This window comes from Canis aureus, chromosome 12 (assembly GCF_053574225.1).
Source record: "Canis aureus isolate CA01 chromosome 12, VMU_Caureus_v.1.0, whole genome shotgun sequence".
NCBI lineage: Eukaryota > Metazoa > Chordata > Mammalia > Carnivora > Canidae > Canis > Canis aureus.
The window spans coordinates 1925290-1933051 of record NC_135622.1 but is presented as its reverse complement, the minus strand read 5'-3'; positions in this window follow the sequence as shown (position 1 = coordinate 1933051).

The window sequence follows — 7762 nt, the reverse complement described above, 5'->3', positions numbered from 1 at the left end:
ATCTAACTCCCGCTCAGTGGGGAGCCTACTTCTCCCTCTGCCCCTCCTCCTGCTCATGCCTTTCTCCCTCTCTCAAATAAATAAAAATCTTAATAAATAAATAAATAAATCTTTTTAAAAAAAAACTACCTTTTACAAATCATGGTAGAATATACATAACATAAAATTTACCATTTTATCCACTTTTCGTTTAATTCAGCAGCATTCAGTACATTCACAATGTTGCTTAACTATTACCACTATTCATTTCCAGAACTTGTTCATCATCCCAAACAGAAACTCTACTCATTCAATGATGACCCCACATTCTTTCCTTTCTCCCAGCTCCTGGTAACCTCTACTCTACTTTCTCTCTCTATGAAGTTGCCTATTCTGGGAACCTCGTATCAGTGGAACCCAAGGGACATGCTCTGGCAAGGGTAATGTTACCTGCAGGATTAGGGTAGCCTTGTGTTAAGGGCAGGCACTGTCATCAAATGACCTGAACTTGAATCCTAACTCCACTGCTGCTTTTTCCCCCCTTTTTAAAAAAATCAATTTATTTTTAAAGATTTAAAAAATGTATTCATGAGAGACACGGAGAGAGATGCTCTAGAGACACAGGCAGTAGGAGAAGCAGGTTCCCTGCGGGGAGCCTGATGGGGGGCTCGACTTCAGGATCCCAGGATCACAACCTGAGCCAAAAGCAGACACTCAACCACTGAGCCATTCAGGTGCCCCGTTTTTCCCTCTTTTTTTAATTAAAAAAAATTTTAAATTGTGGTAAAATGCCCAATACATTACACTTACTGTCTTAATCATTTTTAAGTGTACATCTCAGTATTGTTAAGTACATTTACAGTGTTGTGCAACCAATCTCCAAAACTTCATCTTACAAAACTGAAACTGTATCAACTAAACAATTTCCCACCCCCACCTCCCCCTGGCTCCTGGAAACCACTATACCACTTTCTCTATATATAAATTTGACTACTCTAGGTATTTTTTATAGGTAGAATCCTTTTGTGACTGGCTTAGTTCACTTAGCATAATCACCCATGTTGAAAAAAAAAAAATCACCCATGTTGTAGCATTGTATCAGAATTTCATTCCAGGGCGCCTGGCTGGTTCTGTCAATAAAGCATGTGACCCTTGTTGTCAGGGTCATGAATTCAAGCTCCATGTTTGGGGTAGAGCTTACTTAAAAAAAAAAAAAAAAAAGAATTTCATTCCTTTTTGAGGCTGAATAATATTCTGTTTATGTACACACCACATTTTGTTTATTCATCTGTCAATGGACATTTGAGTTGTTTCCACCTTTTGGCTATTGTGAATAAATGTTGTTGTGAATATGAGTATACAAATATCCGAGTCCCTACTTTCAGTTATTTTGAGTATATACCAGCAGTGAAATTGTTGGGTCGTGTGGTCATTCTGTTCAACTTTATGAGGAAGTGCCAAAATATTTTCCATTTTCCACTCCCACCAGCAATGTATGAGAGTTCTCATTTTCCCACATCCTCGCCAGCACTTGTGATTTTCCTTTTGTTTTTGTTTGATAATAGACATATTGTATGGGTGATGTGGAGTGGTATTTCATTGTGGTTTTGATTTGCAGTTCTCTAATGGCTAGCAATATTGAGCATATCTTCATAAGCTTATTGGCCATTTGTAATCTTGCTTGAAGAAATGTCTATTCCTTTGCTCATTTTTTAATTGGGTTGCTTTTTTGTTGAGTTGTAGGAGTTCCTTATACATTCTGGATAATGATTCCTTTTCAAATACATGATTTGCAAATATCTTCTCTCATTCTGTGGGAGAAAACCTCCACTCACTTCAGCCTTCTCTAAACTCTAAGGTGAAGTCTTCAGATATCTCCCTCAATTGTGACTGTCTTATGTTTTCAGCAAGTAGTTCTGTTTGTGTCTGTCATGATTTTTCAGCTGGCATTGAGACTATAGCTATGATCCCAGTTTCCACTCTCCCTATTCACCTCGCTCCAACAGCATTTAGCAAAATTCTTGAATAAGTGATCCCCAGAGACAAAGCGTCTCGGAACTTGAAGGGGTCCTGGGAGTCATCTAATAACCCTTCTTAAGGTTGAGAGACCCATAGCTAGTTGGATATAGAAACAAGACCCTGTCCCAGAATATGGAATCCACTTGCCTGTTTCTCCTCTTTTCTCTCTGTGTCTTCTCATATTCCACCCTCTAAGCTCACTGAATTATAGGCAGTTCTACATATGCTTTTGTATTTTTATTAATTGTATGAATCTATTTCTTGACTCTCTTTTCTGTTCACTGATTGGTTTAGCTATCTTTACATCACTACCACACTATCCCAATTATTGTAGCTTTATAAGGTTTTTCTTTAAGGTTTTTCTTTTAAAGATTTTATTTATTTATTCATGAGAGACACAGAGAGAGAGAGAGAGGCAGAGACACAGGCAGAGGGAGAAGCAGGCTCTGTACAGGGGACCTGATGCGGAACTCGATCCTGGGTCCCCAGGATCACGCCCTGGGCCAAAGGCAGGCACTAAACCACTGAGCCACCCAGGGATCTCCCTTTTTATAAGGTTTTAAATCACATAGTTAAGTCCTACAATACTGTTCATATTCTTCATGTTTTGTCTATTCTTTTTTTTTCTTTTAAAAGGCTCTGTGCCCAGTGTGGGGCTTGAACTTACCACTCTGAGATCAAGAGTCACGTGCTCTAGCGACTGAGTCAGCCAGGTGTACCCTGTAGAAAACTTTCAAAAGGGATTTTGGGGGCACCTGGGTGGCTCAGTCAATTAAGCGTCCAACTCTCGATATCTGCTCAGGTCATGATCTCAGGGTTGTGAGATTGAGCCCTATGTTGGGCTCTGTGCTGGGCATGGAGCCTGCTTAAGATTTTCTCCCTCTTCCTCTGCTGCTCCTTCCACTCTCCATCTCTCCCCCTCTCAAAAAAAAAAGTTAAAAATAAAAAAGAGAATTTTGACTAGGATTCCGTTGACTCTCTTGATCTGTTGATCATTTTGGGGAGAATAGAGTTCTTTTTTTTAAAAAAAAAATTATTTATTTATTCATGAGAGACACACAGAGAGAGTCAAAGACCTAGGCAGAGGGAGAAGCAGGCTCCTTGCAGGGAGCTTGACACAGAACTCAATCCCAGGACTCTGGGATCATGCCCCAAGCCAAAGGTAGATGCCCAAACAGCTGAGCCACCCAGACATCCTGAGAATAGAGTTCTTAAAGCATCGAATTTTCTAATCAATTGTCATGATATATTTCTCCATTAACTTAAGTCTTCTTTGATTCCTTTCAGTATGTTTTGTACTTTTCAGTGTACAGGTCTTACAAATCTCTTGTCAGATTTATTCCTAAGTTTTATTCCTAAGTTTAAAATATATTTTTGTGCTTTTTAAAATTTCTACGTCCAGGGGCAGCCCTGGTGGCTCAGCGGTTTAGCGCCACCTTCAGCATGATCCTGGAGACCCGGGATCGAGTCCTGCATGGGGCTTCCTGCATGGAGCCTGCTTTTCCCTCTGCCTCTCTCTCTGTGTGTGTCTCTCATGAATAAATAAATAAAATCTTAAAAAAAATTTTTTCTACTTCCAAATGTTCAATGCTAATTCCATGCGAAATAGAACTGATTTTTGCATATTGGGCATATTGGTCTTTTTTTTTTTTTTCATATTGGTTTTATATCTTGCAAGCTTGCTTAAACTTTGCACTTTGGGTAGCCTTTTTTTTTTTTTTTTAGGTTCCAAAGGATTTTCTGCAAAGATGACCATGTTGTCTGTGAATAAAGATAATTTTATTTCTTCCTTTCCAAACTTGCCTTATTGCACTGATGAGAATCTCCATCAAAACTATGAGTCAGGAGCACCTGGCTGGCTCAGTCAGGAGAGCATGCAACTCTTGATCGTGGGATTGTGAGTTCAAGCCCCATGTTGCGTATAGAGATTGCTAAACAAAAAACTCTGAATCAAAGTACTGAGTGAACATCCTTGCCTTGTTGCTGAGCTTAAGGTACAACCATTCACTTCAAAGTATGATGCCAACCAAATTTTTCATAGATGCCTCATACCAGGTTGAGGAATTTCCTTTCCATTCCTATTTTATAGATGTTTTTTGTCATGAATGGATTTTGGACTTTGTCAAATGTATTTTCAGTTTCTGCGGTATTGGTGGTTTTTAATGTTTAGTATATTAATATGATGGATGACATTGCTTTCTCAATGTTAAACCAACTTTGTATTCTGGGATAACCCCACTTGGTCATGATGTATGATCTTTTTTCCATATTATTGGATTTGATTAGCTAAATTTTTCGTTAAGAACTATTGCATTGATATTATGAGGAGTATCAGTCTGCAGTTATCTTTCCTTATAATGCCTTTGTCTGATTTTGGCATCGGGTATTTCCAGTTTCATAAAATGAGTTGTGAAGTATATCCTAGTGTTTAATTTTCTGGAAGAGTTTGTGTGTAACTGGTACATTATTTCTTCCTTACATGTTCAATAGAATTCACCAGTGAAGCCATCTGGGCCTAAGAGTGGTTTTCTTTTGGGGAAGGATTTTTTAAAAGATTTTATTTATTTATTCATGAAACACACATAGAGAGAGGTAGAGACGCAGGCAGAGGAAGAAGCAGGTTCCCTGCGGAGAACCCAATGTGGGACTAGATCCCAGGACCCCAGGATTACGACCTGAGCCAAAGGCAGACGTTCAACCACTGAGCCACCCAGGTGCCCTGATATTCTGTGCTTTTTAAGACATTTATCTATTTTATCTAAGTTTTCAAATGCACAGGCATAACATTGTTCATAATATTCACTTGTTATCCTTTTCATATCTGTAGGACCTGTCATGATGTCCTCTCTCGTTACTGATATTATAATTTATATCTTGGTTCTTCTTTCTGGTCAGTCTAGAGAGAGGTTTACCAATTTTATTCATCTTCTCACACTGAAAGGTGTTGGGTAGAGAAATGACATGATCTGATTTACATTTAACACTGTCACTCTGGCTACTTGGTCTAAAATAGAATGTAGAAGAGGAAGAGAAAAAGCAGGTAGACCAATTAAGAGGGTATTAAAATAATCCAAAGGAGAGATAATGGTGGTTTTGGTCAAGCTGTTAGCAATTGTAATGTCATTGGTCAAATTTTCAGTATATTTTGATGGTACAACAGATAGGATTTGCTGATAGCAGAATGTAGGGTATGAAATAAAGAATAGAATAAAGTACCATTCTAGGTTTTTGGGCTGAACAACTGAAAGAATTAAGTTGTCACTTACTGAGAGAAGAAGAAAAGGTTTCAAATAGGGAAGATCAAGAGCTCAGTTTTTTTTTTTTTTTTTTTTTTTTTTTTTTTTTTTTTTAAGAGCTCAGTTTTAAACATGTTAAATTTATCTGTTAAATTTCCAAGGAGGCAGCTGAATATACCATTTTGAGTTAAGAAGAAAAGATTGGAATGGCCATATGAAATTCGGGAGTCATCAGGATATAAATGGCATCACAATTTGGGTTCTTTGGGAAGCATTCTGAAGCAGACTTTAGTGTTTCAGCTGTTTAATAGAGAATGAATGCCCTTAGGATCAACATCTCTGGAAGGCAAGTAGAGAAAGCAGGATTGGGCAGCAGCAGTTGAGTTACAATGCAGGCCCGACACCCTCAGCCGATTCCATGGAGAGTTCTGGAGCTGAAATGTCAGAGTTGTCCTATGTGAGGTTGAAATAGGAAGGCCTTTATACTCTGGACTCAACTAGTTATTGAATTTTGACCATCCCCCAAAAGACACAGCCTTAGGCAAGGTGGCTCTCTGCAGCTGAGGTAATCTCTGAAAGGGCCAATAGCTGAAGGCTGTCCACTGACAGTACCTTTAGCAGCAAGGGCAAGAGTCCTTCCTTGAAGGAGTATCTGCACGGTACCTCATAGCATCCACCACTGATGCTATTTAAAAACAACAAGACTCGATGAACTCACCAAGAGAGTGATATAGTTAAAGAAGAGGTACAATGACAGGGTCCTGGGGCACCTTTAGGAATAAGGGGAATAAGAAGGAACCAGCAAGGGAGTAGAAGACCAGTGAGTGTGGGATCCTACAAGTCAAGAAAATATAAAACAACAATAGCTGTTCCTAGTACAGTTTAATTCTGACAACACTGTGAAGTAGATTCTATTATCATCATAATCTCCACGTTATATATGACAAACTTGAGACACAGAGTTTGAGTCTTTCTCAAGGTTACACAGCTCCTGGTGGTGGAGCTGGGATTTTGAACTTCTACTGGCTCAAGAGTCCGTACTCTTGACTGCCTCACTACATGGACCTAAAGAACTGTGTGAAGCGCTGCCAACAAGTGAAGTAAAAAGACCAAGAATTGACCATCAAATTTTGCAATATGAACCTAGTAAAGTCCCTTCTACTGGAATATAGGTGTAGAAGCCTGAAGAGTAAATTCAAACATAGTACTTATCAAAGGGTATTGAAATTATCCATTTATTTGTTCATCTCCCCACATAGACCATAAGCATACAGAGGAGGCAGACTCACTATGCTTTGTTTATTTATGGCAACTTGGCACATAGAAGCTCCTTAAGAGATAGACGTTGAATGAACACAGGTTTATTTGTTCACTTTTTCATTCAACAACAAAATTCCTTTGTCTTCACTCTACTGTGTGTACTCCTGATAGAGTCCAATCCTCTAAACATATGCTTGTTGAATCACTAATATGGGAGAAGGATACTCAAATCTCTGCGTTTTTATTTTTTTTTAATTTTATTTATTTATTCATAGACACAGAGAGAGAGAGAGGCAGAGACACAGGCAGAGGGAGAAGCAGGCTCCACGCAGGGAGCCCCATGTGGGACTTGATCCTGGATTTCCAGGATCACACCCCAGGCTGCAGGCGGCGCCAAACCCCTGCGCCACCGGGGCTGCCCTCTCTGTGTTTTTAAAGTCTGTGTATATGTGCTTGTGTGTGCACACAGATCTGCAGGTGAGGGGTGTTTCCCCCTTTTCAATCTTCCAGTAATAAACTTTTTAAAAGAAATAAACCAAATAATCATGTCTGCTTCTTTATTTCTGAAACATGACCTCCCTCAAGCCTTGAGTTGGAAAAAAAAAAAAAAAAAGACCTTTATTTAGACAAGGTTAATGTAACTGCTGCCAGTTGGTGGCAGCTGCACTTCCTCTGTGGTCTTGAAGTGGATGCTGTAGGAAATGTCCTCTGGGCTGGACAAGGGTTTGTGAAGCAAGGGGCTCAGCGACACATCTCTCTTTAGAAATCGTCTCTGCCATTTGGGCTGCCATAACTTCCAGTGACTAATGAAGGGAATGGTTAACGCTTATTTTTCAATCAAAACTCACTTCATTCCAGCAAATAGTAAAGGGAAACAGGAGTGGGAGGAAAGGAACATAGTGACCAAGCTCATTTAAGTTCCAAGTTTCTTCCCCGCAAAACATCAAATTGCTTGACACAGGGAAATGGCTTTTCCTTTTAAGATCAAATTGATTTGGGGTTTTTCCTTTACACTCGCTAGCCGGGAAATGGAAAAAACGAGCCCGCTGGAAACCAGCTTCAGAGTCCGCACGCCCAATGGGCCTGACAGATTTGGGTTTACGGGCTGATGGCGACGCTTACGGACTGTCTTTAGGCCGGTTATATAGCAGCCTGCCTCTGGGTCTCGACCCACACAAAAGCCAAGAGGAGTTAATGACTCTTTGTAAGATGCGAATAACAATTAGAGAATGATTCTTGCGTGGAGCCTTCCCGCGCCCTGGCCAGGG